The following is a 17,074-nucleotide window of genomic DNA, read 5'->3' on the forward strand; positions in this document are numbered from 1 at the left end:
GTGAGTCAGTGCTGATTCGCTGACAGTGAGAGTGTTAGCCATCTGGTCTGGGTTACTCACTAACCCAGATTAGGCAGCCTTGGATTCACCAAGCCAGCCCCCCTTGGCGATTCTGTCCCTGTTCCTCTGTCTTCCCAGCCTGGTCAATTCTATCGGGAAGCCCTCAGTTGGGAGCTAATCCATCTCTACCTCTCTCTGACATTTGTTCTTGTCCATTTTTAATAGCCAGAAGGTCTGGAACTCAGTACCATGGACATCAGCATTCTAGAAAGACTTAGCTCTGCACCCTGGCGGCCTTGATGGAAGTTTCTAAACATTGAGTTAAAGATCAGTAGGAAGTGGGCCCTAATCCAGGTGGTGCAAAAATGACTGATATCTGGGGAAGGTTGACCTAATTCCACAGTTGTGGGGAGGACATGGCCGTGGCCTGGCCTTTCACCCCCACCTCAGCAGGGTGTTCCCCACTCCACCCCACCCCCCACCCCTGCCCCTTCCATTCTCAGTTCTGGCCGCCCAGGGCAGACTGCAAGGAGGAAATGTTTTTCTTCTTCAATTGGAAAAAATAACAGTGGGGCTGGGCTGGGCTGGGAGGGCAGGGCTACTGGGCCCCCTGCTTTGGAAAATGCTTTCCCTGCCGGAAACGCTCTTGATGGCCTGACCCCTCGCAGCTCTGCCTTGGCGACAGACAGGAAGGTGCTGGAAGCAGAGTCCTCCGGGAAAGCTTAGCGCCCTGGGCCACGGGACCAGATAGGGCTGGGCTGGCTTCTCAGGGACTTTCCAGGCAGAGCCCCTATCCCTTCAGAGGCAACTCTCTGAGGTGGGTATCCTGGGCCATTTTCCTGATGAGGACATTGAGCCACACAGCTCAGCGGCGTACAAGCTCTTGTAGCAGGGCTCTGGGCCTGACCACCTGGGTGATTGTAGGGTGTCCCCTCTCTTCCTGTCTTATTTTCCTTGTCTGGGAAAGGCGTGTGCAGTCCCCCTCTTTGCAGGCTGTGAAGACGACAGCGTGTGCATGTGGACAATGTCAGCACGCCTGAGTCAGGCCAAGCCACTGTCTTCCCAGCCCCCCTCAGCCCACTCCCACCTCCTGCCCCACTCCTGAGGGCCAGTGAGGTGGGCCTTCTCTAACCCATCATTGTCACCGCCTGCAGGAGAGCCCCGGAGCACATAGCAGCACTGGTCATCCTCATAGCAGCCACCACAGGTGAGGGACATCCTTCAGAGCGGGCCCCTTCAGGGCTCTGACACACAAGACCACCTGTTTAACGTGGTCAGGGCTGGGGAAGACAATGACACTGTGCCCCCTTGTGAGGGATCACGTGGCTTTGACAGCACATGGACAGGAGACACGGCACCCATTACACTCGTGTGTCTACGTCATAAGTCCCTGGAGCGGCTGCCAAAGCTCTGCCGGAGGAGTTTCCCTGGCTGACCCGTTCCCCACCCCTCCCTCTCTGCCTCGCACACTGGGAAATGCAGCGCTTTGGCCCTTGGTTCTGACCCCACTTGGGGATTCTAAGTGTCCCCTCTCCCACCTCCCTCACTGGATGCCACCACTAGGTGTCCAGTGGCCCAGCCTCCCTGTGGGGGGCAAGCCCCCAAGGGTTTCCTCCTTCATGTCCCTGAGGGTCAGGAGGAAATGGTTCTCATTCCTGCATGTGGGAGGCACCCTCTCCCCACTCTGAGCACATCCTTGGTCAGGGGACACAGTTGGGGTGGGCTGGGGACCCATGGCGGGCGCCTGGCCTGCTGTGCCCCCGCGTGGCCCCTTTGTGCTCTGTGCACGGGATAATGGGCAGCATTCTCAGACGCCCAGTCATGGGTCTGGGCCTGAGAAGGGACCCGGGGCAGCTCCACACTGAGCCCTCTGTCCAGCAGCCGCCATGGAAGGGCAGGGCTGCCCCGGGGGGCCCCTACCCACATTCCCTGGCGGAGGCCATCACCAGGAGACAGGCGCCCTGAGCAAGCCAGGGGACAAGCTGCCACAGTGACCCCTGCTCAGACAGGAGGCCCCATCAACGTGTCCCAAATGACAGGAGCTACAGAAGGAGAGATCAGCCCAGCAGGATGGAGTAGGGCCAGGGAGACCTACTGTGTGCTGAGCACTTCCCTCCAGTCCATATCGGACCACCCAGGAGCTGCCCTGCTGACTTTTAGATAGAGGAGTCAACTAGGCCTGAGGGAGGCCAACTGTGATAGTTACATACTATAGATACTCATGTATAAGCTGAGCTTTACAGCACAAAAAGTGTGCTGAAAAACTGGGGTTCAGCGTATACACGGGTCAGTGGTACCCCAGCGATGTGTAACATCTCACTGGGGCTCCCCAAGGTAACGGGACGAGCGCCCGCTATCTCACGGGTAATTGCCGTTTCTCCACTGTTCATTCAAAGCTCCGCTGCCACTGCAGGGCTTTGAATGTTTGTTTACTCACATCTAACCAATCAGAGCCGTCCTATGATGTGTATCTTTGAATAAACCTTTTAAAGACCGTGTGCGAAGGATGTGGCATGGCTGTCATCTAGTCAAGCCCGACTAACAAAAGGAGGAAATCTCATGAAACCTGACATAGAGTTAATAGCAAAGTGGGTTCGAGATGCATGGGAAGACATTCCAGAAGACATGGTGCAACGTGCCTTCCAGAAATGTAGTATTAGTAATGCTATGGATGGCAGTGAAGACTGCGCTTTGTATGAAAATGACAGCAGTGATGGTGATGACGGCGACCTCAGTGAGGACAGCGTCTGTGATGACCTCACACCAGCTGAAGCTCTGCATTGGGATACGGATGATGATGAGGAATCCAGTTTTGAAGGATTTTAACTCTTTACATTTTAGCTTGGTTGCTGATTGAGCTCAGAGAATAGTACTCTTAAGGTTTTTGATGAACCTATTTTCCACTTATTGTGCTGGTTTACTAATGTTAAATGACTTGTCCTTTTATATATGTTTTTTATTTAAAATAAATATTTAAATACATTATCCCACTGATGTCTCAATTTTTAGTAATTTTATTTTCATTTGTTTTGATTATTGAAACTCACCAATAGCTTCTGTATTTTCCACCCACCCTAGGCTTATACTCGAGTCAATCAGTTTTTCTGGTTTCCCAGGTAATAATTAGGTACCTCGGCTTATACTCCTCAGGTCGGTTTATATTCGAGTATATACAGTAATTTCATGTCAACTTGTTAAAGAGGTTGTAGGGGTGGAGTCTAGCCTGTCAATCAGGTCATAGCCAGTGAGGGCTCTGTGTGGGTGTGGCCTTCTCCTCAGGAATCTGGGAACTCCTGTCTTCCTCCCTGGAGGTGGGACACACTCTCCTTGGGAGTCATTCCTGTCGATAAGCTAGTTGGAGCTATGCTGATGGAGCCAGAGTCCTGGAGCTGGAGGAGCCATGTGGAGACCCACACCAGCACTAAGATGCTTCTACTGCCACTGGATCCACAAGACTTTCCACCCACTGGCCTGTGATCTTCCTGCACTCAGGGTCATTGCATGTTTTGCATGAGTCTGAAGAGGAGTTTATAGACTGGTATCCAACATATGGGCTAATATTGAACTTATGGACTTGATCTGGACTGGGCTGGGATGTTTTCTTAATGTACAATTACTCTTTGATATAAAGTTTCCTCTTACATATGAGTGTTTATGAAGTTGTTTCCCTAGTCAACCCAGACTAGCACACCAACCAATGCTCCTAGATTTGAACTCAGGTCTGTCTGACTATTCAGCCCATTTGGCACACATGGCCCTGAGGACACAGCAACGGCAATACCCTGGGGTAACACATCGGAGGTGACAGGAAGTAGAGAAGTCAACTGACCAGACTAATGGAAGCAAGCAGTGTGGACGTGCCAGGGGAGGTGGTACTAAGCCGAGACTTATGCAGCTCTGAGTACCCAAGTCACCCAGCCTCATCCCTCTCCACCAGGCAGGGCCTGGGACACATGTACAGAGTGGACACTGAGGCTTAGAGGAAGAGCTTGCTCCTGCATCCTGTGCTCTGCGCACCCAATTCAGATCTGAGCACTACTGCTTCCTACCTGTGTGACCCTGGCTAGCTCCCGTCACCTCTGACCTCCGTCTTCTGTAAAATGAGTGTAAGAGTCTGTCACTCTGCAGGCTGTGAGTCTAGCACAGGCATTTAGTAGCAGCGGTCCAAGGCACAGGCGCAGTCTGTGACCTGTTTATTACAGTCAGTGCCAGGGGAGGTGTTGCTCACCCACCTTTCCTGCAGGGCTGACTACGGAAAGGCCTGGCCCTGATCTGCCCTGGGACAGGATGGGGCGGGGCACTGGGCTTTGGGTTTTCTTGAGATGCTCAAAGGGCAGTACTTCTCTGTGCCCACCACCTCCTACCCTCGTCAGACAACAGAACGACAAACAGTAATAGTATCGGGCACTTCTACAGCCTTTCTGTGGGCTGAGCCAAGGGCTAAGCACCTCACGTTTGTCCATTTTTTAATTATTGTTGTACAAATATACCAGATATACTTGTATACAAGCGGAATTTTTCAGCTCATTTTTAATGCAGTTTCTGTGGTAAAATTAGGTACCTCAGCTGATCTTTGGGTCACCTTATTCTTAAGTATAGACAGTAGGTGGTCATACATTTGCCAATGCCTCTATTATTGTATTTATTTATTTTTTAACAATTTATTGGGGCTCATACAATTCTTTTCACAGTTCATACATATACATACATCAATTGTATAAAGCACATCTGTACAGTCTTTGCCCTAATCATTTTTTTCTCTTTTCTTCTTTTACATTTTATTAGGGACTCATACAACTCTTACCACAATCCATACATATACATACATCAATTGTATAAAGCACATCCATACATTCCCTGCCCCAATCATTCTCAAGGCATTTGCTCTCCTCTTAAGCCCCTTGCATCAGGTCCTCTTTTTTTTTTCCCCCTCCCTCCCCATTCCCCCTCCCTCATATGCCCTTGGTAATTTATACATCGTTATTTTGTCATATCTTGCCCTATCCGGAGTCTCCCTTCCCCCCTTCTCTGCTGTCCCTCTCCCAAGGAAGAGGTCACATGTGGATCCTTGTAATCAGTTCCCCCTTTCCAACCCACTCACCCTCCACTCTCCCAGCATCGTCCCTCACACCCTTTATTGTATTTATTTATTTGATATCTTTAAAATGTTTGTTATTGATTTTTTTTCTTTCTTTTTTAAAAATCATTTTATTAGGGGCTCATACAATTCTTATCACCACCCATACATACATCAATTGTGTAAAGCATACTTGTACATTCATTGCCCTCATCATTCTCAAAACATTTGCTCTCCACGTAAGACCCTGGCATCAGCTTCTATTAATGTATTTAAACCACACGGGAGCCCTAAGAGAAGGGACTGTCATCATACCCATTTCTGGATGGGGTCTCTGAGGCACGGAGAGGGTTGGTAGCTGGCCCGAGGTCACTCTCTAGCTGGTACTTGATGGAAGGCTATTCCAGAACCCTTGTTCTTGAGAAACACGAGTGTCCGTAGTCGCTGTTCCAACACCAGAGGGCAAAGCTGGTTCTTGAGTTGTCCTCCCCATGATAGGTTTGCCTGTCCCCTCTTTGTACCCCAATAAACTCCTGATGCCCTCTCCTACCTCTGATGCTCTGGCTCCTCTGCCCCCTCACAGCACCTCCATCAGATTCTGCTGTCCACACAGGACGTGTGTCTGCCCCAAAGGCCCAAGAAACCTGGAGAGCGGGCTGTGGATGACCACATCTGGGACACAGAGTCTCTGCCAACAGTCCTTACAATGGCTGACTGGCTGCAAATCACTCAGGACACTGTCATCAAGCGGGCAGATGGCCATGCTTACTGCCGAGGCTCCTCCCTGAGCACCACCAGACCGGCTGCCCAAGCTGCCTCCAGCCTCATTTTGTTCATGTGACCGCACTGGTTGCCCCTTCCCGAGACCAGGTCTCATCAGGCCGCCTGCTCCATCTGCTTCGGCTGGGAGACCCTGCAAGTGGCCGGGCCTCCACAATGCGCTATTCCTGGCCCCCGCGCCTCGTCTACCTCCACGCACAGGCCAACCCTGAGTGGGATATTCTGGGGCAGAGGCTGGCCTACCTGGCTCCTGCCCTCTCTCCCTGAGCACCATGGTGGATTTGATGGCAAGCCCACAGGCATGGCCCCTGCTCGCAGCTCAGCTGTGACCAACTCACCTAACAAGAGGTGAAAGCAGGTGGTTTGGGGAGAGAATTATGGGTGGGGGAGGGGGCACCTGGAATCAGCGCTTGGGAGTCAGCGAGGGTCCCAAGGCAGCGACCCTCAAGCTAAGAGCTGCAAGATGCAGAAGGCAGGGGTGAGCGGCCACAAGGTGACACGTGGGCAGAGCAGGTGAGGGGCTCACCTGGGGATGCAGGGAACCCCGGGACTCCAGAGAGCCTCGGAAAGGGCTGAGGGAGGAGGCTGTCTCGGGTGTCCAGGCAAGCAATGGGGGCAGCTGGACAGAGCATGGAGAGGGTGGCCTTGGGGGCTGTTTAGAACGTGGTCTTACTAAGGTGGCTTTACCAGGCCCTGAGGAGACAAAGGTGCCAGGTGGGGAGCTCCGGATCTCCAGGGCATGAGAGAGTGCCTCTTTCTGAGGCAGCACTGGAGAGAGGAGGAGGCTAGAGGGAGACCCAGAGCTCACTGCAGGGTGTTGAGTTTGAGACTCCTGACCCTGGCCTGGCCTCTCAGCCACAAGGGCCTCCAAGGGGTGAGAGGTTGGCCCTCCTTGGCCCCAGGCCTTCTCGACAGGGCCAGAGCCCCAGCCCCAGCCCCAGGAGAAAGGCAGCAGGGCCCCTGGGGCTCCTCCAGCTTGTGCCAGACTCAGGGCTTCTGGAGAGGTGACCCCATGATGGGCTCAAGCCCCGCTGTGAAACTCCCCTAACCACCTGCTTGCCTCCCTCTCTTGGTAGGGTAGCTGTGTCATTGCTAGGGGACTTGGTCAAAGTCTGCCTCCCCAGTGTGTGTGTGCCCCCATGAGCCAGGGGGTGAGAGGAGACCTGTGCATACCTGTCAGGGATGTGCTGTGAGTAGGGTGGGGTGGCCTACACAGTGGGGTCCTGTGTAGACTCACAGGGATCCAGGTGTGTGACTGATGGGGACAGAGGCAACCAGGGCTGGGGCTGGAGCCAACTGCTGTGTGGTCGGCCCATGCATGCCAGGATGCCCGCCCATAGTAACTGTCGAGGGAGCCAGCCCCCTCGTCCTGCTGCCCACCATCTGGAGGAGGCTTTCCTCATGTGACACCATGATTTTTATGGTCCACCTTCAAGAGCCCGTCCCGTGCTTTGGAGGACTCCGCCTGCCTGGGGTGCTTAAGCCCGTGGACTTCAGCTCATCCACATTCTGACCACAGGTGTGGTACATGTGACCTCGGGCTTTTAGATGGCCCAGGCTTTAGTCCTGTCTACTGCAATCGTGGGTGGTCCAGACTGTGGCCTTGCCTGGTCCAGCCTTTGGTCTTGGTGGCCCTGCCCTTAACCCTAGTCAACTCACTCAGGACAGGGTTTTTTGGGTTTTTTTTGTTTTTTTCTGGCCAGAATCTTCCCTTTTGCAGAACTTGAAACCAATTCTTAGGGACTTTTGAGTGACATCATTCTTCTTGTTCAAGGGCAGCCTCCGCTGACCACAGCACGATGTCTCAGGCTGAGCCATGCACCCGTGTCTGCACTTCCTTCCAGGCATTGGACAGCTTCCTCCTAGAGGCCCTATTACCACCCAAGTCCCTTGGTCATTGTCAGATCAAGTCTCATCACAACCCCGAACTTCCCTCTCTGTCTTCTCCCTCCAAGTGTCTGTCCCGGCCTCAGCTCCTCCAGGTAGCCTGCCTGGACCTTCCATGCTGGGGCAGACCTCTCCCCAGACCTCCCACCACCAGAACACACACGGTGACACTGGGTCTGTGATCCTGTCTCTCCTACCTGCCAGAGGGCATCTCAAGAGTAGAAGGTTACCCGGGACATCCCTGTGCTCCCCGCATCAGCCCAGTATCACCAAACAGATGGTTGGATTCATGGCAGACCAGCAAGGGTGGATGCGTGGGTGACAATGAGAAGCTGATGCTCACTCCTGAGGAGTCGAGGGAAGACCCCTGAGAGACCCAGCCTTGACAGTCCCTCCCCTCAGCTTCCTGCTGTGTCCCTGACTGCCACTCACCCACCCACCAGGGAATATGGCCACTGATTCTGCTGGCCTAGGGGCTGGGGGTGGGGAGGGGGTGTTCATGAAACAGGTCATCTTGTGGGGCAGGCCTTCTTTGAAAGAACCTGTCATTGAGTTGACTCTAACTCCCAATATCCCCGTAGGACTGAACAGAATTGCCCGTGGGTTTCTGAGGCTGTGATTCTCCACAGGAGCAGACAGCCTCACTTTTCTCCCTCACAGCCACTGGTGGAGTCGAACTGCTGACCTTCCAGTGAGCAACCCAGCAAGAAATCCACTTTGCCATCAAGGCTCAAATTTGGGGACAATCTCATATCCATTCACCCATGGAAGGCAGGGATTCTTTGAGGACACCATGTTCCCTAGGAGGCTATGGGGCCACTGGGATCCCAGTTTGCACCTCAACTTAGCCACTTCTAACTGTGACACGTGGACTGAGTCCTCTCCCTTAACCCCGGGTCCCCATCTGTAAAGGGAGCATGCAGCTGTGACTCCCTTAGCATTCCTGGCATAGCCCATGGCAAGTGGCTGAAGGTCAAGACCACTGGGGCCCCAGGGAGACAAATACTTCAGAAATCCAAGCCAGCGGCTCACAGGAGGAATCTTCCCCCATCCAGTGCCTTGGGCTCGCCCCACTCATCTGTCAGTCACTATGATGCTGAGCGGGTCTGGGCAGAGCTTCCTGACTAGGACGGACTAGAGAGAAAGGCTTTCTAATCTACTTCCAACATACTGGCACAGGGTAAGTCCATAAACCATAACCGTCTGATCTGAAGCCTGTCACGGGGATGGCGCAGGACCAGGCAGAGTTTTGTACTCTGTGGATGAGTCTGGATAACTAAACAGCAGCTCAGAACAAGTCATGGGAGCTAAACACCAGTCCAAGAGCTTGCTGTGGCCACCACACCTAGTCCCCACATAGGGAGGGGGTGTTTCTATCACCCTCACTTTACAGATGCAGACACTGAGGCCCAGAGAGGCTAAGTAACTTGTCTAAAGTCACAGAGGGAATGAGCGACCTTGCCCACCAGCACTGCTACCCTGCTGCCCAGGGACTGGTAGGGAAGGGGCAGCTGCTCCGGAGCTGCTTCCACTAAGTTGGCCCTTCCTGGAGCAGTCCTGCCGCCCACTGCTCACACTGCGGCCGGCACACAGCACTCACCAGATGGAAGCGTCTCCTTGGCAGAGTGGTGGAAGCAGACAGCAAGGAGGAGAGGTGGCATCCACAGAGGGAGGGCAGGTGACAGGAAGCTCAGAGACAACACAGAATGTTGCTGTTGGAGGGTGACTTAAAGGGAAGGAGTTACACAGATCCCCGTGGGGAGGGCACAAAGCAGACAGGATGATGGGGGCACAGGTATGGGGGGGTGGGGGGACAGCCAGCAGGACAATGAGGTCTTAGAGCCAGAGCAGACAAATGGGATCAGACAGGAGGTCCCCTAAGGACGTGGTGCTGGGGAGGCACTGAGCAGAGCAGGACTGGGCTCTAGCTGCCTGTTGCGGGGTGGGGAGGGGATAGGACTAGAGGCAGGAGACCTGCCTGGGTCTGCGCCCCATCCCTTTCCCTCTCCCAGACACCTGCTCCATTCTCTACCCCACCCCAGCCACTCCTGCACAGGGCAGCCCAAGGTGGCATGCGTACAGACTGCCAATCATGTGGTGTTCATGTGGTATCTCCCCAGCCTAGGACCCTGCACAAGCTCTGGGGAAAGCCCCATCTGGTGTCCTGGTCCAGCCAGTCCCTGGCCTTCCTGTGGTCATGCATGCACACACTACCACATCTCAGCCTGGTGTGCTGCTCCCCTCCCTCCCCCCTTGTCCTTCAGTGCCTCCACCCCTGTGCCCCATTCGGCTCTCCACGTGTCACTCTTGGCCCAGTGCTCCTGGCTTGTGCTCCCTGCATGTGACTTGTGGGGTTATCTGACTGATGCCTATCAATGACAGAGGGCAGGGCCCTCTGCTGTTCCATTTCCAGCTGCGACCTGCACAGCCAGGCACTCAGTGGTGTCCCTGGAGCCCACCCTCGGAGTGTTTTGTGGTGGAGACAAAATAAAGATTTGGGTTCCGAGGGGTGGGCTCAGGGCTTGGGTTTGCCCAGGGGCCCGTGCAGGACCTCGTGCCCCAGGCTGCCCTGCCATCCTTAGGAAGCTCATTTCAACTACTGGAAAGAGGAAGTGAGTGAAGGCCCCAGGAGATCGGCCAGACACTCAGCACCTCTGGCGGGAGCCAGAAGGGCCCCTCCCAGCAGGCAGGGAAGCAGGACGGAAGCCTGGGGGAAGCGGATAGGAGAGTAGACCCCCGCCCCCAGCACAACAGGCAGTTAGTGCATGGGGCCCTTGCGGAAGCTGGTGATGTCAGCGCAGATGTGGCCACCCCAGGCCCTATTGTTGAATCCCACCTGAGGCTGGCCCAGCTGGGCAGGAACCTCACCAATGCCCTCCCTGGGCCTCCCAGCCAGGCCTGCAAGTGACCTCACATGCCTTATGAGGAGAGGGTCTCAGAGGCCATTTGACAGATGTGGAAACAGGGGGTGGAAGAGAGCAGGCACTGCCAACACCACATATCCTGGGAGAGGGGGTGCCAGGATTTGAACCCAGGGATGTAGAACCTTGGCAATGGCTCTGAGATCCCTGGCACTCAGGGGCTCCAAAGCCACTCTGGAGTAACTGGGCACCTCTCATGGTGGCCAGGAACACTCGGGAAAGGTATCTGAGGCCATGGACAGCATAGGCTCAGGGAAGGGGGCATGGACCCACATCTTACCCTGGGCCCAGCTCAGCCTCTCTATGAAAATAGGACCAAACCTGCCTGCTTGGGCTTTGACTTCCCTCTCCTCTCTCAAAAGGCTGGGTGAGTAGAAGCCAGGATTCTGGGCCTGGGAAGATCCCCAGAGCTGGGACTCTCTGGGTAGGGCTGAGAGCAGCAGTTCCCCACCTTCCTCATGCCTAGACCCTTTCATACAGTTCCTCATGTGGTGGTGACCCTGACCATAAAATTATGTTAGTTGCTACTTCATAACTGTAATTTTGCTACTGGTATGAATCATAATGTAAATATCTGATATGCAGGATGTATTTTCAATGTTACAAATTGAACATAATGAAAGCGGTGATTAATCACAAAAACAATATGTCATTTTATATTGTGAAATATTTATTTCTAATGACAAATAAATGAAATTTTGTCTTGAAGCATGGTGTAGCATGGGTAACAGTCTTCGTGCCAGGTACTTGTACATGGTCATATCTGCATGTGGGTGGACCTACCTGGAGGTGGATAGAGGAACAGTGTCAGAAATATGTTTTCTGATGGTCTTAGGCAACCCCTGTGAAAGGTTGAGAACTGCTGGCTTCGAGCATCTCTACAAGACAGGGGGCTCTTCCTCCTATATCACAGCACAGGGCCCGAGAATGCCTGAGATGAACAGGACAGAGGGGGGCCACCACTGGGTGGAGGAGCCATCTCCCCCTCCCCCCCTGCACTCTCACTTCCTCCAGGGCAGGCAGAGCTGGGCACTGCTTGCCTAAAAAGAGCCAAGGACTTCTAGGCCCGAGTTCCAGCATCTGGGGTGGGATGGCTGTGCTGCTGCCAATAGATGCCCCAGCCCTGGCTGAGGGTGGTGCCACCGGTTACCCAAGATGAGCCCCAGGCACCTCCTGGGTTTTTGATCCAGGGTAAGGGGTTTCCAAAAAAATCTTTCTTTCTTTGTGTCTGAATTTTATAAGTTTTCCTCAGAGAATGCATATTATTTGTGTTAAAATAAACCCTGGGGCAGTAGAGGTGTGCAGGTTAAATAAACCCTGGGGCAGTCATTGGTCCAGGGGTGCAGGTTCCAGTGAATTTCCATGGTCAGATGTGGGTCCAAGATGCTGGGGGCTTTTGATGGGGGCACCCAGGAGGCCCTATCCTACACCTTACAAGGGGGACCCTCGGCCTCATTGTGCACTGGGGAGGCGGGACTCAGGAGGTGGCACACACCTGTCTGGAGTTGCCTGGCTCAGATGAGCATCCCCCATGTCACAACCTCCAGGGCTGGGGCCTCAGGTCCCACCGTGAGGGGCGACGACAGTGGGACTGGGTGGAAGCTCTGGCTTCCTCGGTCCCTTCGTGACTCTCCTATGCCTCAGTTTCCTCACTGGCTGTGTGAGCCAGAGTCAGTCCGAGCATATGTCAGCATTGGCTGTTACTTGAGGGACATTGGTCTCCAGGTCCTGTGCATGGGGACAGCTGGGGGACACCATTCTTGCATTAGCATCCCATACCTGTGATGCAGAAACCACCTTGTCTATGAGCCAGCCAGAGGGGCAGGAAATGACCCCAGTGTACGCACACCCCCACTCCCGTCAAGCCTTTCGCTCAACACCAGATGTCAAGCGGGGTGTGGAGCTAATGGGCTAAGACACCAAAGATGAGGCCCCACCCACTGGGTGTCCTCATGCCATTCCACACTGACTGGGGAGGGGCCACGGGGTTAAGTGAGGCGCCTCTGGAAAGGCTTGGAGATGCTTGCAGCCTCTGTGAGATTAACGGGTCATTTGAGCTCCCTAAGCACATAACTCATTTGCCATTTGCATGACCTTTAACCCCTGCCTCGAGGATGCTGGGAGAAGGCAGGAGGGCGGACCTGCTATTTTTAGAACCAGTAGCTTTGAGGTACGATGTGATTTATGGGGTGGGGGCTCCACTTGTGCCTCGGATCAGCTGAGAAACTGCCCCACTCAGCCCTCCGCCAGCTCCTGGCCTTGCTAAGCCGGGTAGGGCCCTGGTGCTTGTGCGCGATCAAGCACGTTAGCTCTGCCAGGTGGTGTGATTTTAGAGAGAGGGTAACTGAGGCTTCAAGGAGACAAGCTGACCTGCCCGGCGTCACACCACTGGGATAGCTGGAGCCCAATCTTTGCTCCCCGTCGAACCATATCCCTCCGTGTCTGTGCCCCGCAGCCCAGCCCTCTAAGAGAATGTGCAGACCCCTGACCAGACTGAGGGCCGCAGAGCTGGGACTGCTCAACCCGGCCATGTTCTGCTCGAGGAGGCCCACCTGTGAGTCAGGTGCTGGCTATTTAATCTCACTGAAGGTTAAGGAGCGAGCCGGCAATCCGGCGACCGACCCGCCCGTAGGAAGACGGGCATGACAGGACACAGCTAAGACGGAGCCAGCCTGGGAGGGCTTCCTGCAGAAGGTGTCGCCTGCTCTGGTAAGGGGACTGGGGGCTGAGGTGGGGAGAGCCCCTTTGAGGATGCAGAGGTCGGTGGGAATGAGTAGCTTCTGCCTTTTGCTCTGGCTCGCCTGCCCCTCAACTCCAGGTGCCCCCCCAACTCACACACCCCACACACGCCCTGCTTCTGCTGGCAGCTCCCCACAGACCTCAGCCGAGGAAAAACTGTTCAGAAGCAAAGAAAGAAACCCCCATTAATTCCATTGTCTCCACTCCCAGATCCTGTCTGCCAAACGAAAACAAATCAAGCCCCAGCTGGGTGGGAGGCTGTCAGGGAAAGCTGCCGAGAAGGGAGCTGGCGGGTGGACATCCTGCCCCTGCCCTGCAGCCACCGGGGACCAGCTTGGAAGCTACCAGGAGCTGGGCAGGCTTGCTGGCACTCCAGGCTGGCAGTGTGATAGCCACAGAAGGCCGGTCAAGTTTGGCCCCCTCCCAGTCCCTGTGGCCCCACCTAGAAGAGTCTTCTGCCCCAAGGCGTCTGGCAGCCCTGTGGGCAAGCTCTCCCTTGTCACCAGACACAGGGAAGGAGTCCCCAGGTGCCAAGCCCAGGGCGTGTGTGTGTGTGGGGGGGGGGGGGGGGGAGGAAGGGGGGTGTTCCTGTCCTCACCACAGTCCTCCCAGATGGGGCTAATTAGGTCCGGTTTACAAACGAGGAGGTGGTGAAGCCCCGGCACTTTGCTGGCCACTGCCGAAGCTGCAGAAGGCTCTCAGGGTGGGCCCAGGGGACCCTGGGGAGGGGCTGAGCCGCCTCCTCCCCACTTCCCTCCAGGGCTGACCTCAGCGGGCCCTGGTTCAGCTGTTCCCAGAGCCAAGGCCGGAAGCACAGGTCCTGAGTGTTGTTTCAGGCTGGACGGGGGCTCCAGGAAGGCGAGGCGGAAATGGCCACAAGATGTTTGTCCAAGTCGGGGTCAGGCTCCTTCATCAGGAGGGAGAAAGAGGCAGGGGAGCAGGAGGGGGCAGAGCTGCACCCAGTAGGTGCTTGCTTAGTAGATGAGGCAGGAGATGCTGGCGCCTCCCTCAGCCCCGGTCTCCCTCAACTCCCCTTGCGGCGCTCTTCTGCCACACTGGGCAGGGAACCTGCTGACTCCACCTCCCCAAGAGTCTGTCCCTGGTACACAGGCTAGCCTTAGGCAAGGGCAAGGACCTCCGGCTCAACAAGGGGGTGGAGAGAGGCTGAGAGCCTCCTGGGGTCTGGGCAGCTCTGGGGCTCTGGGCTTCGTTTGGTCAGCGCTCTCTTGAGACAACTCCACACCCACTTACCTTGTTGAAATCAACAATAGCCACAGTTGCGCCCGGACAATGTGCAGTGTGAGGAGGACCCGGGGCCACAGAAACTCTCAAACCGTGCTGGGCAGAGTGCGACACGGCACAGCATTAATTTCTTAAGGAATCAAAGTAGACTTACCATAGGTGCTCTGGTGGCACCAGGATTAAGCACTTGGCAGCTCACCAAAACCCACCCAGCAGCTCTGCAGCATCACGGCCTCGAATATTCCACGAGGCAGATTCTGTTTTGTGGCACGGGATCACAATGAGTCTAATTCCTCTAGATGGCCCTTGGGAACAATACAGACGACCATGCAACCCACGAGGAACAGAGCTGTCCATGCAAACCCCTGCATGTCCATCGTCATCCCAAACTAGAAACCACGCAAATGTTCCTCAATTCCCACTTACTGCCACCAAGTGGATTCCAACTCATAGTGACCCCGTAGGGAAGGGTAGATGGCCCCCGTGGGTTTCTGAGACGGTAGCCCTTTATAGGAGTGCAAAAAGCCTTCATTCCACACCCTCGGAGTTGCTGGTGGTTTCGAACTACTGCCCTTGTGATCAGCAACCCAACAAGTGTTGATGCAAGTCGCAACAGAGTTAAATCGCCAAGTTAGCTCCGCCCCAAGCCAGGGAGCATGCAAATGAACCCAGAACTTTGCACTGTAGGTATGGTATGTTGATCCACCTAAACTGTGCTTATGAAAACGGGGCGTTGTTGTGGTTATGATTAACCACAGGGATATGTTTAGTAAAAATGATAAATCTCTGCCAAAACACTGCAGAGAAAGTTTAGAGTCAGTTTGGTGTCGCCCCCTCTGACTGTCGCCCAGTCACCCCACTGTGACGCCGCTGGGCCCGCTTTCCAAAGAATCAATTCCCCCCCCTCCCCCCCTCCCCAGGGTCACTGGGATCCACAGTCAATTAGACAGCAATTGGTTGTAAAACTCACACCTCTGTCCAGACGTTTGGAGTGCCACTGGAAAGGATAGGCTGGTGCTGGGGACAGAGCAGGATTGTGCCATACACCGGCATGCTGTCTGCCTAGGGGCCTTGAGGGTATCAGAAACGACAGACAGGTGTCTGAAAGGAGACAGTTACCGGGGAGCAACGCTGGCGCGAGAGAAGCGGTGCCATCATTGCAGTCCTGGCCAAGCAGGGAACCATGACAGACAGGCTGCTGTATACAGGACTCTCCGCTCAGTGCCGGAACACGGTGACCAACACACAGTGAGCAATAACATGCCCCTGGTACTTGCACCAGTGAGGGGACAAGGCCTCTCTGCGGAAGGGGAGGCATAAGCAGGAGTTACGGGAAGCAGGTGTGGACTAAGTAGCTCAATGAGGAGAACATGATTGGTGGGTTTGAGGCCAGGGACTGCAGGGAGAAGCGGTTGGAGATGACTGAGACCAGAGTGGGGTCTTGCCAAAGTTCAAAATTTTGGGCAGGGGTCCAGGTGACTCCCCTTTGAGAGCCCCAGTGTCTCAGTAGGTTAGGAGAGTCGGGCTGCTAAAAAGTGGGGGGGGGGGAGTGTGTGTGTGTGTGTGTGTGTGTGTGTGTGTGTGCGCGCGCACTCTAGGAGAAAGATGAGGCTCTCTGCCCCCTTAAAGAATTGCTTCTGGGCTCTGAAGCCCTAGCGAGCAGTTCCACTCTGTTTTGTAAGGGTCACAGTGAGTCTGAATCGATTTGATGACAGTGGGTTGAGCTTGGGGTTTGGGGGTCAAATCCAGGAGGGGATGGTTCCACTGAGTCCCAGTCCTGCTTTGGTCCTGTTTCCCTATTTGTGAATGACATCAAGGTTCTACATTTCCGGGTCTTCTGAAGCCAGGATTGATGCGGCTTCACAAGACATGCACTTGCACTGGTTCACGGAGGCAGATGGCCCCAAAGATGATCAGGGATCCAAACCAGCGAAAGTAGGGACGCCCTGGTCAGAAGACTTTAGTCAGGTGTGTGGCCCTGATAGGAGGCTGGGCTGAGGGTGTCGGGAACGTTGGTTGAGTTTTTTATTACACAAAGGAGAAAGGAGGGAGGAGGGAGGGAGAGAGAAACTATGAATGTTCTGTAAATTGAAAGCCCTGGACTTGAGCATGCGCTCCCCGCTGCAGACAACAGGTGGCAGCAGAGACCAGGATGTGCCTGTTGTGTCTTCCTGGGTTTTTTGTTTTGTTTGTTTGCCTTTTAAATTTTGAAATAATTTCAAAGCTGCAGAAAAGTTAGCGTGATACTGAGCGTTTCTGCAGCCTGTTTAGCCCAGATTCACCAAGTGTTAATGCGCCGTCCCATTTGTTCCCCAAGCACGCTCCATATGGGGGTGTGGGGGTAGGGGGGGTGCCCTACTATGGGAGATTAAGTCTCGGACATGACCCATGCCCCCTGAAGGCCAAACTCCTCTATGTGCCTGTTTCC

Source organism: Tenrec ecaudatus, chromosome 5 (genome assembly GCF_050624435.1).
Source record: "Tenrec ecaudatus isolate mTenEca1 chromosome 5, mTenEca1.hap1, whole genome shotgun sequence".
Taxonomy (NCBI): Eukaryota; Metazoa; Chordata; class Mammalia; order Afrosoricida; family Tenrecidae; genus Tenrec; species Tenrec ecaudatus.